General features: G+C 40.6%; 1 long non-coding RNA gene across 1 annotated transcript in view; it reads left to right on the top strand.

Moving 5' to 3' along the window:
• LOC126483984 (uncharacterized) overlaps window positions 1–22,321 on the top strand; it is a 62,586-nt gene that overhangs the window by 5,155 nt on the left and 35,110 nt on the right. The window contains exon 2 of the long non-coding RNA XR_007587796.1: window positions 2,408–2,506. This is a non-coding gene — a long non-coding RNA (uncharacterized LOC126483984). The remainder of the gene's footprint in view (window positions 1–2,407; window positions 2,507–22,321) is intronic.

The raw sequence follows: 22,321 nt of genomic DNA, 5'->3' as shown, positions 1-22,321 counted from the left end.
ATAAGAATAAAAAGAATTTTTCAAATCTGTGCAACCACAAAGTAGACTTTGGGTTGGAGGCTGAATGGCACATTTTTGCATCTTGCCATGGTAAAAATGCGTGTGATGGAAGTACAACAAAACATGAAGTAGGGCCTACCAGTAAGTAAAGCCAGCCTACAAAGGCCAGCCACGGACCAAATTCTCACAGTACAGGACATGTAGGTCTTTTGCAAGTATAATATTAAAGGCATTAGGCAGACCTATTTTCTGATCAAGCAAGAAGAGGTTCTGTATATGAAAACAACACTTCAAACCAGATTTGAAAACTGTATAGCAATAAAAGGAACAAGGCATTTCCGCAAATTCCTTGCCATTACAGAAAACTTAGTTCGATAATATGTTACATCAGAAACAGAAATTTGAGAATTGTTGTCAGTAAAATTACATCTCTGTCTTTAACTTTGAATGACATAGTGGCATGTGTGTATGATGGACAGTGATGGCTTGCAGAGGCTGAAAGAATAAGTTTGGAAAACAATGATGTTTTTGTGCATTTTTACCATCCTGCTGGCCCAAGAACATCATTCAAGAAATCTGCTAGTCACAAAGTTTGGATTCCAGTGAAAAATGTTTTAAGGAAACTTTCAGTGCTTGAACTTATCACAACTAGGAGGTCTTATTCTATATCACAGAAGCCATCTGAAGAAATAAGTGTTCTTAACATTCACCACCAGCTTTGGGAACAGTCACATCTCTAAGGATATTAATTGAAAATAATTATTTTAAGTATGTCAAAATAAAATAAATGTTAATTTCAATGATGTTTCCACTTTATGTATATAATTCAGTACCTTACTTCAATAATAGTTGATTATATCCAACCAATATCACACATGAATAGGCAACAGCCATAAGATAAGTTGTAGAGTAATGTCAATTATTTCCTCATTTTCAAAAATTCATATCGTTGTTCACAGTCAGATATCAGTGCTGAAATTTTTACAGTATGTTGCTATCACATAGGTGTACAAACTGTGCAAAAATCATATTTTTTATGTTGAGTCCCACTTGAGATAACTAAGTCCAAACTTCACAAAAAATGAAAATTTTCAAAAATTCATAAAAATTAAGGAAACATTTGTAGGTAAGTGTTCTTGCTATATATGAGACTAGTAGTGTATTATATCTAATTATAGGAAAAAATACTCTCATAAATCACTCCTTGTTTGTTGTTTTTTGGGCCTAAAAAGTGGATTTTTAAAAATTTGTATACCAAACTTTGGCGGTAATTTTGACTGGTTATTTTTGAATTTAGGGTATTTTATGTAATAGACAATGTTGTAGAGGACACTTTTCTAAAAACAATCATGTCAATTACAATGTTGTAAGATTACCCAGTGCAGAGATATTCAAATTTTCACTAACATCTCTAAACTGAAACATTGTCGTGCCCTTTCAAACAAAAATGGCCACCATTTAGTAAAGGTGAAAGGTAAATTTTTTTAAAAACTGTTTTGAACTTATGAATTATTAGGTAATAACATGTAAAAAAATTAATATTTGGAAATGGTCAAGCAACCAACTTAATTTTTATTGGACCACTTCATTTGGATTGACCCAACTATAACCTCCGTTAGAGTATTGCTCTGCTTTCATGTGACATTTAGTCATTATTCATTAGCAGACAGGCGTCGGACTATTGGTATAGAGAGCATTGACTCTGGCAGTCACCAGTTGGGTTGGTTAGGTACAGACCTCAAACAGAGAAGGAATTATCTAATGTCTGTATGAGGGAAGGTTTTGTCTAATTGGTCACAGGTGTTGGTCAACAAGAACTAAAATTTGTCTATTGTTTCCCTTTTTGCCACCAGTAGGGCTGCTTTATTGATTCAATTTTTGTTTTTGTATCAGGAAACAAAGTGCAGATTTTTAGTGGAGTAAATCAATTGTAAACAGATCAGAAAAGATGCTAATGAATTTAAAATACTACGGTGTCGTCCAGTGCTTACATTTTATTATTTCTCACTGTCTCGTATACTTTATAAAGTTGTGTCCACCTTAATTCTCAATCTTGCATATATGATGTGACTGATCCTAATTTGAACATATTTCTTCATTTCCACTCTGCTCTGTGTGACCTGATCAGTAGTGCAATAAGCAGTTAATTGTCAGTTTTTTTATTTACAAGTGGCTGCCCTACTCTTGCTTGGCAGATAGAAGTTTTGTTTGTATTTTTGAACTGCTGTTTATGTACTACTGTTCCCTTATGGTGCCAATTCTGTCTTTTAAGAAAGCGTAATGACTTATGACAAAAACAGGAATTTGGGCTTATGGAGGTGTAAAATTTTCTTTAAATACAGTAACCTGAATGTTATAACTTTAGAATTTTGTTAATCTTAATGCAATATGGTATTATTGGTTGCAGATCATTCCAGTGTTACAGCTGCTTTTTGGTGTGTGTGGAAATAGGTTGTCGTAAAGCAGGCTAATCATCTCTGGAGTATGTGCTTGTGGAACATCTCAGGTATTGTACTCAACTCAAGTTTTATATTTAGGAAATGTGCTGCATTTGATGTGAATGTTTAGAGTTTATCAACATAGTAATTGTGCGCCGTGTCATATGGATTTGCGACAGGTGGTGTTGAAACATAAACTGTTTATTTCATTAGTTTATCTTTCTTCCTTCAGAAACCTTAAAAGAGGGAGTGGGAAGTTGGATGTTTCTTGTGCTTATCTAAATGTACAAACAGAAAACTTTGATATTGTGGTATACATTTATTACTGGAAGATAAAAATTGTTCTGGAAAATAACAGCAGTACCTGCCTAGAATGTGCATCATTGAGGCAAACAAGCTACCCACCCTCAGAGAAAATTTTTTAAAATCTTTATCTGAAGTACGCCAATTCTCATGCATTATGACCTTGGAAATGGTAAAAATGCTGAAAAAATTCTCAAGGTGATAGTTTCAAAAAAAAGTCACTAGTGCAATCGTGCTAGTTAGATTTTATCCCAGTCCACAAAACATTTATTGTGTTGATCAAGAAGTGCTTTTATTTATTTTTATTTCAAGGACTTACAATAGTATGACAGAAGTGGTATAAACAAACTGAACATGCACACTCAAATATTGGTCACACGTGATGTTATATGACTGGACCCTTGCTTTTGCGATGTTCATATCTGCAAAATCTTGGGAAGATATGTCATCCACTGTGGGCCAACGGTTGTAACACTTGTCCACAACTGGTTTTGCTGATGGCGTGTAAGTTTTCGTTTTTTCTTTTCAAGTTGTTAATTTTCGTGATCATCATTTTCTGCATGACTTTACTTTCTCTCTGATGTTGATATTGGAGCCTGTGCAATGGTCATCCTAAAACTTGAGCAAATCCAGGATGATACTTTAAGGATATTTGTTTTTCTGTATTCTTCTCGGTACTGCAACCAACTATTTTGAGTGCTCAAGTCAAAAATGCGAAATATTAATCTTAGAGCCCATGTCTTAGTTGGAAATACGGAAGCGTCCGATCCCGCCCGTCTGCTTTGACCCATGACGTCACAAATATGGCGGAAACAAAAACAAACACACACACTTTCCACAAGAAGCCTAATGACACTAACGGGACAAGCGCGGGAAATGGGGTGTTTTGGGTGGGGGGCAAACTAAATATAAACAAATTTAGATGCCTTGCGTAGCTACAACGTGTAAGTGAAGACAGCCATGCATGAATACCCACCCACCTCCCCAGGGGTCGTAACCCCTGCAACCCATAGAAGATAAAGATTCTTCAGTAGCTGATTAGTGTTTTTTGTCTTTTTTAAAAAAAAAAATCTCACGGGATAGAACGAACAGATCAGAAAGATGAATATAATAAACTAAAACAGAAATTGGAGGAAACAGATAATTAAAATAAGTAATGAGTGTTTTTAAATTAAAAAAAAAAAACGAGATAGAACGAACAGATCAGAAAAGTAAATAAAATAAGATAAAACAGAACTGGAGACAGCCACACTCAAACCAAACTCCGCGCCGTCATGACGTCACACACAACACCCTTACGTCACGGGTCAAAGACAACGCGTGGGATCGAACACTTCTGTCGACCCTCTTAGTTTTGTCCTATAGCACTCCATCTGTTGATCACATATGGGCCCAGTTACGCAATATGTAATCAGCCCCAAATTTATAGTTTTGAGCTATATCGTGTTTTGCAGAGCATTGAAAACAAAATTCTAAAAGTACGATATAGACAAGGTGAGAATGTTATTACAGTGTACATTTTAGATAACAGACATTTAAAATAAAGAAAGGTATGAAATATAGATTTCTCTAGGTGTAAGGGTCTAAATGGGAGTTGGTTCCTTATTGCTTACCTCAATAAGTTAAAATGGCACTTGGATCTGTTGTGTTGTATTTTGAGGGACTAGGTAGTGTGCATCAGCAGATTAAAAAACCTGGCAACAGTTATGTTTGCGTGTATTAATATATTAAACTTCAATTATTTTCCAAATAATATGAACATAATGCAATGCAGTGGCAAGAAAAATAACACATTTCGCATAGTGAATCAAATGTTAGTCCAAGGTAAAGTCCAGTTCCCCACCAACCCCATCAGTATTGTCCACAATACCACAGTCTACTGAAAGATCACTGTAAAACGAGGTAGCATCACTCGGAATGCGATGCATAAGGGATGTGATGTCATCCAATTTTGGCTGTGATATAGGCTTCCCCTTAGGCCACAAAGGTAACAGGAGTGATGAGAAGTTTACTGTAGACTTTGGGCGACCAGCTCTTCTTTTCTTGATGTTGGCAACAAAATTCTCATCTAATTCTGTATTCATAAATACAGAGAAGGGTTTGCTCTTTAAGATTCTAATCTGATTGAGTTGCAGCCAGCTTGTTGTCATGTATGTATTGTTTCCTATTAACAATACTCTTTTAAAGTTGTACAGCTTCTTTAAGGTCATGTTTTATGTGTCCTATGGGTCTGAAGGGGTTCGTTTTCCTTGCCCTCTGCAGTACACGGATATAGTCTTCTGCTGTATAGAGTCTATCCTTCATCTTCAGAGCACGTTGTATATCACCAAAATCGCTATTGTTAAGTGTAATTGCCTCCAAAGAAGTATGCTCTTCTAGATTTGCTTTTAACATTGAAATGAAATGAGTGCATGGCATTGTTGGCCTTGAGGCCCCATTCGGGGAAGTTTGGCCGTCTATTGTAAGTCTTGTTTCAGTCGATGCCACATTGGGAGACTTGCATGCCGGTGATGAGGATGAAATGATAACACAACACCCAGTCCACGAGTGGAGAAAATCCCCAACCCAGCCAGGAATCTGACCCGGGCCTGCTGCATGGGAGATAAGCACGTAACCTCCCAGCTAAGCAGGTGGATGCTTTTAACATTAAAAACTATTTAAATTACGGTTTTGTCCCCCACAAGAATCCAACCACAAAACCATTTCCTCCACTCCACGATTTACATTGTTCAGTATGTGGTGTCGAAGACATGACCCTACTTCTTGAGCCCCACAGCCAGCAGTGCCTTCAATCCAGGTAAAGCAGTGCTCTTCATTACATTTACCAATATGGATTCCGCAGTTGTACATCCACGGTTGTCTTTTGTAAAAGATTATATTTGTTGGTATCCGTGGTAATGGCAATGTTGTTGGTTTTTTTTAATCAAGAGTGAATGTTTCAATCTGATCTTCCTCCTGAGCTCTAATCATATCTTCTTTCAGCATTTTCTGAGCCTGTTCTGCTCTAAATATGTGTTTGTCATGCTGGTCTTTGTGTATTGTCTTATCCACTGCAGCATTTGCTGATGCAGCTTGTGGCTTATATCTGTCACAAACATTACATGTGTCTTTTTGAACTGTCTTCCTTCTTAAATTCAACTCATTCATAAATACTTTATTATACTTGGAAAATAAGACTGGTCCTCCTTATATAATTCAAACATTTTGCTTATCTTTAAATCAGGTGCTATGTATTCTGTGACTTACATATTTTGGGAACTTACTAATATGGTGCATAATGTCCCATTTTTGCTGATGTAATCTTATTATGACCTCCACTACATTGGTTGGTAGCTCTGCACAAGGCCGCACATACGGAGACAGAGCTCTCGTAAAAGATAAGTAATTTAGGTTGTAATTAATTGTAGTTGAACACTTTTAACTATTTAAATACGCTCTTTAGTGTACTCTTCAAGCTCACCATTAAAGGTTTTTTTTTATTTACGTATTCTTCCACTTATCGCAAGAAGTTCATTTTGGTTACATTCGGCTGTTTAGGCCTAATTTTTGATCGTGCATATTTAGCGTTATACCACAAATTTAAGTAAATTTGGCAATAGTTTACTTACATATTAGTTTCCAAAACATATTTAGTGTCCTTTTGCATCTGTATTTAATATATTATCGTTATCACTTAGTAAATCTGTTAGCTACTAAGTGTGTGAGCTGCAGTAGGAAAGTTAATTCAGGGGTTTTATGCAGCTGTTGTGACAGGTGGTTTCATTGGGGAGATTGTGGCGGCGAAGCAAATGTGACTCTTTCATTCTTTTGCATGGTTTGTTCAAGAGATAGGATTATAGCTGAACAGGAGGAGAAAATTAGAGCCCTTCAGGCTGATTTGGACAGAGCTAGAGAGGAACTGAAGAGGTTGGGGGGGGGGGGGGGGTAAACAGCGGTGCGAAGTGGTAGCTGGGGACAGGGGCCACAGAAAGAGGACAGTGTCTGACAGTTTCCCAGTTGGCACAACCAATAGATTTGCCTTGCGACCACAGTTAAGTAAGGAAGGGGCTCCAGTAGAAGTAGATGTAGTTAAGATGCAACAGTATCTCACAAGGAAAGTTCTGTTGCTACGTAGCAGCCATGGAAGAGGTGTCGACCAGATTTTGCAAGAAAAATTAGGTGACAGGTATCGGGTCACAAACTTTTTCAAGCAAAGTGCATGTTTTAGCCAGGTGGTAGAGGATATAGGTTCCTTGTGCAAGGGTTTCACAAAGCAGGATCGTGTGACGATAGTGGGTGGAGTGGGAAACAGTATTGATAGGGATCAGGGCTACAGTATTGAGTGTGACCTGGTGAAAATAGCCTAGGCAATGACCCATACCAATGTTGGGCTGGTGCCTGCTTTCATGCGCCATGATCAGCCCCAGTTGAACTGCTCTGTCAGGAGGGTAAATATGGAGTTGGATCAGTTGTGTAGAGCGGCCACTCTGTCAGACATTGGATTGGTTCCTGTCGAGGCTATTGATAGGGGGGATTTCACAAGGCATGGCCTACACCTCAGTAGGAAAGGGAAGGGTAAACTGGCAGGGTTGTCAGCGAAATCCATAAGGGGGGACACTAGTACTCATGGATGTACCTCTTTTTTAGACTAATATCTGTGTTCAATGAGAAGTTCCGGCAAGCAGGTGCTAAACAGGTCCAAAACTCACAAAATTCTCACAACAAGAAAGTAAATAATGACGTTGCCAAATTTAACGAAAATATTGGTGGATTAAAGAAAAAAGTAGATTCTCACAAAAGTAAAGCAAAAAATAATGTTACCATTTTTCACCAAAATATCCCGGGATTGAAGAATAAAGTAGATGAGCTCCTGGTTTGTTTAGATTATATTGAATCTTACACTGTAACAGATATACTATGCCTGTCTGAGCATCACATTGTGTCTGATATGGAAAAGGTAAATATCAGTGGTATAAACTAGCTGCACCTATGAGTAGAGAGAATAAGGTGAGAGGAGGAGTTTCCATATATGTCAAAAGTTATCACTGTGTAGAAAGCTTACATACAAAAAAGTTTTGTCTAGAGCAACATATAAAAGCATGTGCCTGTCAACTTAAACTGAAGGAGGGCTCTTTTATAATTGTAACAGTATATAGGTCCCCTTCAGGAAACTTTCGTTTATTCCTGGAAAACTTGGATGCCTTGTTGTGCTACCTATCAGATATGGGAAAGCAAATTGTTATTTGTGGGGACTTCAATGTTGATTCACTGAAAGAGTGTAATAGGAAGAATGACCTGGAAGTCTTGCTCAGTTCTTTCAATTTGACATCTGTCATTAATTTTCCTACTCAGATAGTAAAGGACAGCAGCATATTGATAGATAACACTTTTATAGACCAAGATAGGTTTAAAAACATAAATTCTTGTCCTGTTGAGAATGGCCTTTCTGATCATGATGCTCAGCTAGTTACAGTATATGACATAGCTCCATTCAGTAATTCAAAGGTACCCTGCAAAGTTGTGCGTTCAATTAATGACTCAACAATTAGAAATTTCAGAGAAAATCTTCAGAAGTTAGACTGGGATGAGGTGTACAAGGAACCCGATGTTAATTTAAAATATAACTTATTTCATGATACACTTGTAAGAGAATTCGAAAACTGTTTCCCCAAGAAAGTAGTTAAATCTAATTATAAGAAACCGTGCAAAAAACCTTGGCTTACTAAAGGGATAAAAATATCTTGTAACCACAAAAGGGAACTGTATCTAACAACAAGAAAGAGTAATGACCCAGAAACAGCCAAATATTATAAAAACTACTGTACTACATTAAGAAAGGTTATTAAAAAGTCCAGAAGCATGTGCATCATGTCGGAGATTAATACCTCTGATAACAAAATCAAAACAATTTGGAGTATTATTACAAGGGAGTCAGGCAACCAAGAGTACAGGATGACGGCATCACCGTCAAAGCGAATGGAAACTTGATAACTAACAAGCCGGAAGTCGAAAACATTTTGAAAAAGCATTTTTTTAATGTTGTAGAGAAAGTAGGATCTAAATGTTCATCAGAAGAAGCAAGGCAGTTTATGGAAGAGGCCTTACCCACACCATTTGATACAATTGAAATTCCACCCACCTCTCCTTCTGAAATTAGGAAGATGATAAACTCTCTCAAGAATAAAAGCTCACGTGGAACTGACGGCATTTCCAGCAGGATAATAAAAAGCTTGTTCCCCAAGAAATAAGTGGGATTCTTACCCACATATGTAATAGCTCTCTGAAGCAGGGTATTTTCCCAGATAGACTGAAGTATGCCATTGTTAAACCACTGCACAAAAAAGAGGACACATCTGATGTCAACAACTACCGCCCAATCTCTGTTCTGACTGCCTTATCCAAAATTCTTGAAAAAGTAATGTATTGTAGAGTAGCTTCACACCTTTGTAAAAATAAAGTTTTAACAAAATGTCAGTTTGGTTTCCAGAAGGGTTTTTCAATGGAAAATGCTATGTATACTTTCACTAATGAAATATTAAATGCTCTGAGTAACTGGAAGTCACCCGTTGGGATTTTTTATGATCTATCAAAGGCCTTTGATTGTGTAAATCATGGAATACTTCTAGGTAAGCTCAAGTACTTTGGTATGAATGGGACAGTGCTCAAATGGTTTAAATCATACTTAACTGGAAGAGTGCAGAAAGTTGAAATAAGCAGTTCACATATATGCAAAAAACTGGTGATTTCTTAAACTGGAGAACAATCGAGAATGGGGTGCCGCAAGGTTCGGTCTTGGGTCCTCTGCTGTTCTTAATATATATTAATGACTTGCCATTCCATATTCGCGAAGATGCAAAGCTGTTACTTTTTGTCGGTGATACAAGTATAGCTATCACACCCAACAGACAAGAATTAACTGGTGAAATTGTAAACGATGTTTTTCAGAAAATCATTAAGTGGTGCTCTGCAAATGGGCTCTCATTAAACTTTGACAAAACACAGTATATACACTTCCACACAATAAGTGGAATGACACCATTAATAAATATAGACTTCAATCAGAAATCGGTAGGTAAGGTAGAATATTCAAAATTTCTAGGTGTATGCGTTGATGAGGGGTTGAACTGGAAAAAACACACTGAGAATCTGTTGAAACGTTTTGAGTTCAACTACTTATGCTATTAGGGTCATTGCAAATTTTGGCGATATACATCTGAGTAAATTAAAGTTACCATGCCTATTTTCATTCTCTGCTTTCGTATGGCATCATATTCTGGGGTAGCTCATCGTTGAGTGGAAGAGTGTTCATTGCACAGAAGTGTGTAATCAGAATAATTGCTGGAGCTCATCCAAGATCATCCTGCAGACACGTATTTAAAGAGCTAGAGATCTTCACTATAGCCTCACAATATATATATTCACTTATGAAATTTATGATTAACAATCCGAACAAATTCAAAAGTAATAGCAGTGTACATGGCTATAACACTAGGAGAAAGGATGATCTTCACTACTCAAGGTTAAATCTAACTTTGGCTCAGAAGGGGGTAAATTATGCTGCCACAAAAGTCTTTGGTCATTTACTTGATAGCATCAAAAGTCTGACAGATAGCCATATAGCATTTAAAAGGAAATTAAAAGAATTTCTTAATGGCAACTCCTCCTACTCATTAGATGAATTTTTGGATATAGTAAGTGGGTAATTTCCCCAACCCCCACAAAAAAAGTGTCATGTAATATTTTGTGTAATGTAATATCTTGTATAGACACCTGTTATTAACCTGACACGTTCCACATCATTACGAAATGCCATATTCATGATCTATGGAACAATTACTAATCTAATCTAAACCTTTTATCTAATAATGCGTTGTTATCTTTGGATCTGCTCTTCTCCATTGCTGTATTCAACCTCTTAGTTGAAATACACAATGTCTGACAGAATAAATCCCTGCAGACTGTAATATCATTAGTTGTGTAAATCCTACTGTAAGTATGTTTATTATTGTCCCTTTCCTCTGTGACAGCAGACTTCATCTTGCGTAATCATTCTAACACCGCAGTTCGTACTTTATAACCTCGACTATTCCAAAAATTATCAAAGCACAGTTTCCTCTCCTGTATGCTTAGTTTTTCACTAAATTTTCATGGACAGTTACAGATATAATCTCTGAACAGTTTTGGCTCCACTGATTTCTTTGCAGCATTAACATATTTTTTGTTATTATTTCTTAAGATCTTCCACTGCTCTCTTTACAAGCCTCCAAATTTTCTCTTCCTTCCTTTTGTGGACCTCCCTTTGTTTACCTGCAGCAGCACTACTGTCATCACCACTATAGCTGTCTCCTGCATCATGTTCTGTAACTGAATTTTCTGTATCAATAAATCCATTAACATCCATGACACCTTGTCTTACATATGATATTTCCATCTTCCTCTTGTAATACACAAAAAATAGGCCCTTGTTAGTATGCAGTACCATGAATATATCATCCAGTTCAATATCAATGACAATCACAAAATATAAGTGAGTTTAAATGTTATACTAGCCCCACATTTTCTTAATTCATTTTGGGCCTGTGGAAATTGTTCTGTGACGTTCCCTTCCTGCTACAATAACAAGCAAGGCCTTGTAAGTAATAGGTTCTATTTTGCATAACATGCACACACCTTCAAGAACATTTTGTGGTGTTTGGATACTTACTGCATAACTAGGCCCATATATGAACCCCTCGTATTTGTTATAACTCTTTACAACATATGGACAATTGATTTCCACATACTCGTTCTCCTTTTTGCACCATCTCTACTTTGTGTTTCTATTCCTTCACAAGTTGATGGTAAAACCACTTGATGGTTGTCTTTCCATTCTACTACAACCTGGCCACCATTACAATGGACATATTCATGGCACTTGCCTCTTTGAGCTTTTTCTTCTTATAATTTCACATCTCTTATGGGATTAATCATGATGGTGCCTGTGGCATCAATTCCTACTTTTTGTATGGCCTCTAGTAAAGGAATTGTAAAATATTGGTCAGACATCATTTGCTCATCGATAGAGTAAAACTTGATACGTTTGCAACTCCTGGCATTGACTTCTGTGTCGGTGACCCATTGTACTTTCCACAACTTGTTTACTTGAGCTACCTCTGGAGGTGACTCTGTGCTGACAAAATGAGTGTTCTGTCTGATTGAGGGAAACCTATCTATAGACATGCTCTCACTCACCACTGATAGTGCCAGACCTTTTTCCCAGTACATAGATAACCTTGGGTAGAGGATACAGCCCATTGCTAAGTTCATGTCAAAAAAAGCTTTTTTAGTTTCACAGCTGTAGTATTTATAGATTACCTGTCATCCTTACACTGTACATATTAGTGTACAATGCACCTATGTCATAAAAATCGTCACTAAAGTAATCAGCCAAATCCACCATTGGTGGATTCTGAAATTTAGAAATAAATGCCCAAAATTTATTAAGGTTTAATCTAAATAAATTCATGCGGTCTGTTGTGGGCATGTTCTGACAGTGAACCGTTATAGCGACACTAACCTGATTTGAGGTGTAATCTTTTGGAGGAGGATGTGGTTTGGATGCAAATTCCTTCTTGTAGAATAAAAGCCTCCTATCTGGAATTGGAATTGATTTCTGTTATACCTCTTGTTCTTCTTCCTTCCTGTTATGTTCACCACCATGAACATCAGAATTGTCATTGTCATCCACAACACTGCACGATGAGGCCATTATCTCGGACAGTTTCCAGCCTCTGGCCAGGTCTATTTGGAACATAAGCCTCTCCATCGTCTTCTGTCTTCACCTTGGTCCAGTCTTCTCCTTCCTTCTGGATGCATTCCTCCACGCCTTTCAGCCACCTGTCTCTCAGTCTTCCTCTTGGTCTCATTCCTTCCAGTTTGATCTCGTGTATGCTCCTGGGTATCCTCTTCTCATTGGTTCGCTTAACATGCCCGTACCGTCTCAGCCTTGATTTCTGTATCTCCTCCTGTAATGGTTCCACTTTCACTAACACTCTGAACCTCTTGTTTCTTAACTTTGTCACTCCAGTACTGTTCCTCAAGAACTTCATCTCACTAGCTCGTGCTTTGCTTTTCTCTCTCCCTTTCATAACCCAGGTTTCGGATGCATATGTCAGGATTGGGTCATAGTATGACTGTTATATAACCTTTGTACTGATTTGGGGTACATCCTTGCTCCATATCATGCTTCTGACACTCTTACGAAATGCTTCTGCTTTTCTCCCCTGCTCGTTTATTTCTCCGTTGTTTCTTCCATCTTCCGCTGCCAGTCTTCCTAGGTACTTGAAACTCTCCACTCTCCTCAGTTGTTTCCCACCTATTGTTATTCCAGTTGTTCGTCTATCCTTCATTCTTGTTGTGATAATCATCTCACTCTTATTTGTACTAAATTTCATCCCATATTCTTGTACTATTCGGTGGTTAGACACTAGACTCGCATTCGGGAGGACGACGGTTCAATCCCGTGTCCGGCCATCCTGATTTAGGTTTTTCGTGATTTCCCTAAATCCCTCCAGGCAAATGCCGGTATGGTTCCTTTGAAAGGGCACGGCCGACTTCCTTCCCCAATCCGATGAGACCGATGACCTCGCTGTCTGGTCTCCTTCCCCAAACAACCCCCCCCTCCCCACACACACACACACACACACACACACACACACACACACACACTTGTACTATTCATTACCATACGTCCAACTGCTCTTGTACTTTCTCCTCCTTATTCCCCCAAATCATTTGATCATCAGCAAACACCATAGCTTCTTTCCTTCACCAATTACTTGTGATACTGTACTCATTATATCATCCATCACTAAAGTGAAGAGTAATGGTGAAAGTGCACTTCCCTGCCAGAAGCCATTCTTCTGTTTAATCCAAGCTGATTTCTCTCCTCCCACTTTCACACAGCTCACACTTGCACCGTACGTTTCCCTTATCCTTCAAATAATCTGTTTTGCTACTCCTCTGTTCTCCAGGGCTTTCCACACTATGCTTCTACGTACACTATGATATGATTTTTCAATGTCCAGGAAGGTCATCAGTAGATCTATTCCATACTCATAATGGTGTTCAGCAAAAATTAGATCCACTGTAGACCCTCTTGTTCTGAAGCCATGTAACCCTTCTCTCATACCACCTCCTAATTCTGTCCGAATTCGTGCTTCCAAAATTTTCTCAAAAATCTTTGCACAGTGACTCATCAGTGTTATCCCCTGATAGTTTTTGCACTCTTTTCTATTTCCCTGCTTAAAGATCGGGACAATTATTCCCTTCTTCCAGTCTTCTGATATCATCTTCCGTCTCCACACAATTTTCATTACTTGATATAGCCATTGTATCCCTGCCTCTCCTGCTGCTCTCACCATCTGTACACTTAGCTCATCCATGCCTGGTGACTTCTCTCCCTTCATCTTGCCCATTGCCTCTTCCATGATGAGGTAATTGCTTGAAAATCATCACTGGAGAGGTCACTTAAATTGGAATCCTCCAAAATAAGTTGTATTATTTCTTCATCAGTTAACCCTAGAAGACAAAAAGATATTGTATTTGTATATAAAAACCAAAGCATTAGTACTTGTTCATAGATCTTAGAGCCAATATTTACTGTTCTGCCTTCTTGTAAAAATGATGTCAGCATCAAAGCTTGGCATCATTAACACCTGAGATGTACGATTATGCTACTCCAAATATAAACATTTATAAAATCCAACTGGCACTTGATGCACTTGTTTAGACAACTTATATATGTTAAGTGAAACATTCTCTGACTAAAATAATGTAGCATTGCCTTAAATTAATGAAATGGAGGAAAATACATTGTATTTACCTCGCAGATGCATGCCTCTGTCTTCTCGTCAAAGTTTGAAGTCATCTGGTGCCCTCTAGTGGTCGCATTATGAAACTAAACAGCCACCAAACACAAGCCGAGAGCCCGCATATTCGTTGCAGTGCGGAGTGATTCAGAAAAGTTGTGTGTTTAAGGCATGATAACTTTAAAAACAAACCCGCACTATCATGCAGGGCAAAGTGGAAAGACATATCCATGGTTTAGGGTGGTCTGCTCATCAAATGTCCTCTCTTCTATCTCTTTATTAATTACACATCTGCAGTCTACCAAGAGACCCACCAGATTCTTTTCACACGCCCTCTTGTTCGTTTTGTACCCTAACCCTTTTGATGAGAATGAAAATGGTATTCATTCCTCTTCATCAGTTTCCTCCTCAGACTTCTCTTGAAGTCCAATTTGTTAACCACTTGCCAAGAACCATAGTGCCATTACTATATACTGAAACAAACGATTTTATCGCAAGCATGACACACGCTAAAGAAAACTTGCATTAATATTGTCATTTCCTAACTCATACAAGGTAAGTGCACTGGTGTTTGTCACTCTTAGATGACAAATTTGTTGGATTTTTTGTGACTAGTAATAGTATACTGTAGATGAATGTCCCATGTGCGCAATATTCCTTGGCACATGTATATCAGTACTGAATCCCACAGAAAGTCATTATCTACGCATTTTAAATTAAGTCTTTAATATTTCTGAGGAAGCACTAATAATTGATAGCTCAACTTTTAGAATGTTCCTTTTATTGGCTCCTGCTGCATTAGTAAGTGCCATTTGCATTATATGTGTTAAACATAATCAGAATACTGTAGATTATCATTAATTAGTGTTAAAAATTATACAAGGTACGTCTAAATGTCAGTATCGTCAGTATTCACTATGTATGAAGGTCTTTGGTAATTTACAAGCACCACATAAAAACAGAATACCTGTACAATTGGTGCCTGTTATAACTGGACCAATTTTCAATTAATTTTATGAAGAATTCAGTACTTTTATTTCAACATCTGCCTTCAGATTGCAATTAGCACAAAGAATACTATTTACAAAAGATTTTGCATGGAATGAAAATTACGAAAGTTGCCCTAAAACATGTCAGCTTTGTGACAAATTCATGCTTTATTTTTAAGAAAAGGGTATAGTGCACACTTTTATAAATATTGCTGTTCTTTTATGACATAATCATCCTTTATTTATTAAATCCAGTGTTGTTTCATCAGAATTTTTGTCTGTGGGAGCCAGAATTTTATAGGTGCTACAAAGTTGTATCTACTTGTAGTGCAACTTTGTAAGAATTGCATTTCTACTTAACCAGCTCATATGTTTATGGCCTGTTCGATAGTTGTAATTGTGGAGGTCTTATTTAAGATAGATAATTGCATACGAAATAACTTGAGGCAGTTTGTTGCAAGAAAAAGTCATGAACAACTTTTATAAGGAAATTAATAACATTATGATGCAACCCAAGAGTAGCAGCATTCTAAGTAAACCACAGTAACAAATCTTATTTCAGCAACCCTGAAAATAGTTTGTTTGCCCAAAGGGCCACCTTCAGTCCACATGCCCCACAAACCCTTACATTTGTAGTTTTGTAAACAGGAGCAAGCTCACCATCAGCATTCCCACAGAACATGCTGCAGGTACAGGCCCTGGTGGTATTCTGTACTTCGTCAGGATGTTTTTTGCCCCTCTTTGTAATGATTTTAATCAATCCAGGATCATCCACAAAATGAGTCTCTTTGTGGTTCCATATATTGGAACACCTTCAGTTCAGGATGGAGATGATCAAAATATTTGTTTACCACATTTTCATCAACAGGTGACCTCGCAGTCGACGTGTTCTGAGCAAACGCCCGAGTCGGGATAGTACAGCAGATCATAAATGCACCTTGTCATTCAGCTATAGAAAATTAATTCTAAAAATTGGGACTTTCCTTCCCCCAAGGTCAAGATATGCCTTCACTATACATCTCCGATAGAATTCTATGACAGGAAAACCATAATTGGACATAATTAAGCAATGAGAAATGAACATTTCCTCTTCTGTTTAAGAAAATATTGTTTGGTGACTTGGAGTCAAGAAATGTCTATTTTTTATTGTCATCCGTATTGTCTTTCTTTATATGCCATACCTGAAAAAAATATTGAGGTTACAACACAATTCAATGACTAAAATTGTAACTGTAACAAAGATGCCAGTATGTATAAACTAACTTCTCAGCTTCATTCCTAGATGATGTAATCTCGTTAAGAGCTTTCTGCAAAGTTTCTGTTGTATAATTACGATATGGGAAGACTCTTCGTAACTTTAAAGCCAAATTATGATTTAACTACGGGAAGCAGCCCATAAATATAGCTAAACCCAAAAATAACGGCCATCTTTAGCATAAATAGACAACTTTGTGACAGTGTATTTGTTTCATAGTTTTGTACCCTGTCACCTCACATTTTCAGTATACCTGTTATATTGGAAGTGGAAGTTTCTAGGAAAGTATACCTTCACTGGTGATAGTTCCTTCACTGGTGATAGTTCCTTCACTGGTCCCTTTTAGTGAAAGCAGATTACCGATTCCAGTTCTATCAAACAATACACATTGACAAGGGATAGTGTATTACCACCAGTGAATGTATACCTTCACTGCCAAGAGGCTAGGAATGTGAACAATGGCTGTAATAACAAAACAGTCATAACCTGTAGTTTGAAAACAGTCATATTATGTAAAATTTACCATTGCACTTTGAGTTGCAGAAAACATTTTTGTTTCTGCAAAAGCATCCGAGTCTCACATTTTTGCAGGTAGTTGCAGTTGAAGAATCCCTGGCCGCTTTCCATCGACTGAGATGTTAGAGCCAAATACTGAACTAGGACCTGAAACAAAATGTTGTAGTTGTAGCGGCAGTGACATATCGTGTTGTCCCTTCCACAATTATTTAAAAACAAAAAAATTGTTACTGTGTGTATAGTTGGCTCAGCACACCATCTCTCGTTTCAGTTCAGTAGAAGCCATTGCCCATTGTCTCGGCACTCAAGATCGACCTAGCATCTCCTCTTCCTGTATCGAAGTCTGGAACTGGAACTCTAACAGTACAGCCCTTTTCCACTGTTGGAAAGCAGCGATCTGAGCACTGCCGCATTCTTTGCGCTTGTTCTTCTAAGCAATGCTTCAGCTCTGTATTTTTTAATAGCACGAATTGACTCAACTAAATCAGCCAGGCAGTAGTCATTATTGTCAGAAATACTTTCTTTCTCTATGTTCTCAACCTCTGTTCCTATTGGTATGTTAACCTGTTACAATGGAGATATACTGATAATAATCCTGAAACATTTCAGTCCCTGTCCCACTGCTAACACTCACTTGATTAAGTGTATTTTCAAGGTCATCCTCAGAGTGCCCCCTTGTGGGTGTTAAAATAGGCCCGATATATTCCTTTCTGTTGTAAGGGGTGACTAAAAGGAGTCTCACACGTTTCGGCCTTTATGTGATGGTCCCCTATAGGGTTTGACCTCCATTTTTCAAAATTTTCCAAAAGAGCGAGCCAGTTGAAGAAGGGTGCCTTACATGGTTCATAGTGTCCATCGTGCGCTGAGACCTCTCGCATCCTTCGTTGCTGATGAGCATCTGCACTTCTGGTCATTCTCCAGCTGTTGGGTGAGGTCACCCTCCTCCATCATCTGTGCAGTATCGCTTTCTGCACTGTCGACAATAATGGACTTCTTAGCTCGTTTGCATCTGATATCGACCATGGTAGCCACTCCTTTGTGGTGGGGCCACCATGTACCCTGTAAGTTGTTGTCCCCTGCACACACAGGGATTGATCTGCTGATGCCTGTGCCGTTAACTCCCCACATATGCCAAAGAGTAGATGCCCGTCACCCTGGGGCTTCGGGACTCTGGGTAATGGCCATCCTGCCAGGTGGCCTTTGCTACGGCTGGGTGGCGCACATGGGGAGGGCCCCCGGTCAGAGTGGGTGGCATCAGTGCGGATGACACACCATGAAGTGTAGTACGTCATCTCTTGCTGGTGGTCGAACACCAGCAGTCTCTAAGCGGTCAATGTCTAACATCAGTGCTAAGAAATACAACCCCGTCGTCGTCCCCCCCTCACCACCACACCATGGGAGGAACGCCAGGCTAAGGATGGCAGCGAAGATTATTCACACCAGTACTTCATATGTACGAGAGTTGATGGGGGATATTTCTTGCGAATGAAACGTCAGTTTTTTGTGGAGCATTTAGAGGACAAGTTTGGGGAGGTGGAGGGCTTGTCCAAAATACTGTCAGGGTCGGTTTTGATCGCAACAGCATCCTCTGCCCAGTCACAGGCACTACTCTCCTGTGACAAGCTGGGGGATGTTTCTGTTCCCATCACGCCCCATAAGGGTGTAAATATGGTCCAGGGTATCATATTTCACAGGGACCTTCTTTTGCAGTCTGACAATGAGCTGCTCGGCAATTTAGAGCGGTGAGGTGTCCATTCCATCCAGCGCATCCATGGGGTCTGAGGGATAATCAGGTTGCCACCGGTGCCTTCATCTTGGCCCTAGAGGGTGACACACAACCCGAGAAGCTCAAGGTGATGGTCTACCACTGTGACTTAAAGCTATATGTCCTTCCCCCAGTGTGGTGCTTTAAGTGCTGGAAGTTCGGCCATATGTCTTCCCGCTGTATTGCCAGAGTCACCTGTTGGGATTGTGGACGTCCTTCACATCCCAATACTCCGTGTGCCCTGTCTCCCATCTGTGTCAACTGCGGAGAGCACCATTCGCCTTGCTCATCAGACTGGAGGATTCTCCAGAAAGAAAGTAAAATAATGGAATAAAAGACCCTGGATCGACTGACCTACACTGAGGCTAAGAGAAAATACACTCCTGGAAATTGAAATAAGAACACCGTGAATTCATTGTCCCAGGAAGGGGAAACTTTATTGACACATTCCTGGGGTCAGATACATCACATGATCACACTGACAGAACCACAGGCACATAGACACAGGCAACAGAGCATGCACAATGTCGGCACTAGTACAGTGTATATCCACCTTTCGCAGCAATGCAGGCTGCTATTCTCCCATGGAGACGATCGTAGAGTAGCTGGATGTAGTCCTGTGGAACGGCTTGCCATGCCATTTCCACCTGGCGCCTCAGTTGGACCAGCGTTCGTGCTGGACATGCAGACCTCGTGAGACGACGCGTCATCCAGTCCCAAACATGCTCAATGGGGGACAGATCCGGAGATCTTGCTGGCCAGGGTAGTTGACTTACACCTTCTAGAGCACGTTGGGTGGCACGGGATACATGCGGACGTGCATTGTCCTGTTGGAACAGCAAGTTCCCTTGCCGGTCTTGGAATGGTAGAACGATGGGTTCGATGACGGTTTGGATGTACCGTGCACTATTCAGTGTCCCCTCAACGATCACCAGTGGTGTACGGCCAGTGTAGGAGATCGCTCCCCACACCATGATGCCGGGTGTTGGCCCTGTGTGCCTCGGTCGTATGCAGTCCTGATTGTGGCGCTCACCTGCACGGCGCCAAACACGCATACGACCATCATTGGCACCAAGGCAGAAGCGACTCTCATCGCTGAAGACGACACGTCTCCATTCGTCCATTCACGCCTGTCGCGACACCACTGGAGGCGGGCTGCACGATGTTGGGGCGTGAGCGGAAGACGGCCTAACGGTGCGCGGGACCGTAGCCCAGCTTCATGGAGACGGTTGCGAATGGTCCTCGCCGATACCCCAGGAGCAACAGTGTCCCTAATTTGCTGGGAAGTGGCGGTGCGGTCCCCTACGGCACTGCGTAGGATCCTACGGTCTTGGCGTGCATCCGTGCGTCGCTGCGGTCCGGTCCCAGGTCGACGGGCACGTGCACCTTCCGCCGACCACTGGCAACAACATCGATGTACTGTGGAGACTTCACGCCCCACGTGTTGAGCAATTCGGCGGTACGTCCACCCGGCCTCCCGCATGCTCACTATACGCCCTCGCTCAAAGTCCGTCAACTGCACATACGGTTCACGTCCACGCTGTCGCGGCATGCTACCAGTGTTAAAGACTGCGATGGAGCTCCGTATGCCACGGCAAACTGGCTGACACTGATGGCGGCGATGCACAAATGCTGCGCAGCTAGCGCCATTCGACGGCCAACACCGCGGTTCCTGGTGTGTCCGCTGTGCCGTGCGTGTGATCATTGCTTGTACAGCCCTCTCGCAGTGTCCGGAGCAAGTATGGTGGGTCTGACACACCGGTGTCAATGTGTTCTTTTTTCCATTTCCAGGAGTGTATGAGAGGCTTGCGTCCTGTGCACATGACGTCAACCTATTCTGCTGCTCCGACAACGGTTCTACCATCTTCGTTCCGCCGCATACAGTTGGCTCTCAGAGCTGTCAGACTCCACCTACCCTCTTGGTGGTTCGGGACACTCCCTTTTCTGTTGTTCCTGCACAACCCACTTCAGGAGTGACATGCTCCCACCACCTCCTCCCCCTCACAACCATCGGGGACGTCAGTTCCCACTTCTAAGCTGGAGAAGTGTAAGTCTTCTTTGGCTCCTCTTCCCAGGAAGGGATCCCGTGGGCCACTCCCTTCCCAGGTTCCTACCAGTGGCAAAGCTGACACCTGCCAGTGGCTGAAGCAACCACAGGTAGCTGGTCGTAGGGCTTCATGGTCCTCCTCAGTCCCTGAGACTAAATTAGTGAAGCCCTCCGAGCTGGACAAACCTAAGGAGCAGCGAGAGAAACATAAACAGAAAAGGACCCCCAGGAACTAAACTGCAGTGGCACCCACACCACCACTACTTACAAGCTCTGTGTCTGAGGATGAGGTGGAGATTCTGACATCCGCTGAGGACCTATATCCCACTGGGCCCTCAGACATAATGGATGTCAATCGCACAGGTGGCAGGAGGTGACCCTGAGGCGTAGACTGCCTCATTGAATGTTTCGTGCCTTACCAGGCTCAAGATCACGTAATCCTCCAGTGGAATTGCGGTGTTTTTTTCGACCACCTTCCTAAGCTACAGCAACTGTTAAGCTTTACACCTACTTTCTGCATGAATTGCCCTCCAGGAAACCTGGTTCCCGTCAATGCGGACCCCTGCCCTTCGTGGCTATAGTGGATATTAAAAGAACCATAGCATATATAATAGTGTCAGGTGAAGTTTGCATCTATGTCCTGAACTCGGTATGTAGTGAACCTGTGCCCCTTCAAACCCCTCCTGAAGCTGTGGCTGTCAGGATAAGGACAACACAGGAAATAACAGTCTGTAATGTATATCTTCCTCTAGATGGTGCAGTACCACTGAACGTATTGGCTGCACTGATTGATCAACTCTGTAAACCTTTCCTACTTTTGTGAGATTTTAACGTGAATAACCCCCTTGTGAGGTGTCACCATGCGTACTGACCAAGGTAGGAAGGTCAAAAATTGACTGTCTCAACTTGACCTCTGCCTCTTAAGTACAGGTGTTCTGGGGGTAAGAATAGGCCTGAGGTATTCCTGCCTGTCACAAGAGGTGACTAACAGGAGTCTCACACGTTTTGGCCTTTGTGTGATGGTCCCCTGTAGAGTTTGACCTCCATCCTTCAAAATTTTGGGGAAGAGCGCCTAACATGCTGCATCATGTCTATCGTGCCTTGAGATCTGTAGTCTTGCATTGCAGTCTCGCTCATTCTCATGAGGACACCTTCCTGCGTGTGTTTTCCACCATGCACT

This window comes from Schistocerca serialis, chromosome 6 (genome assembly GCF_023864345.2).
Source record: "Schistocerca serialis cubense isolate TAMUIC-IGC-003099 chromosome 6, iqSchSeri2.2, whole genome shotgun sequence".
NCBI classification, from domain to species: domain Eukaryota; kingdom Metazoa; phylum Arthropoda; class Insecta; order Orthoptera; family Acrididae; genus Schistocerca; species Schistocerca serialis.
The sequence above is the reverse complement of the archived record's forward strand: the minus strand, read 5'-3'. Positions and strand labels throughout refer to the sequence as shown.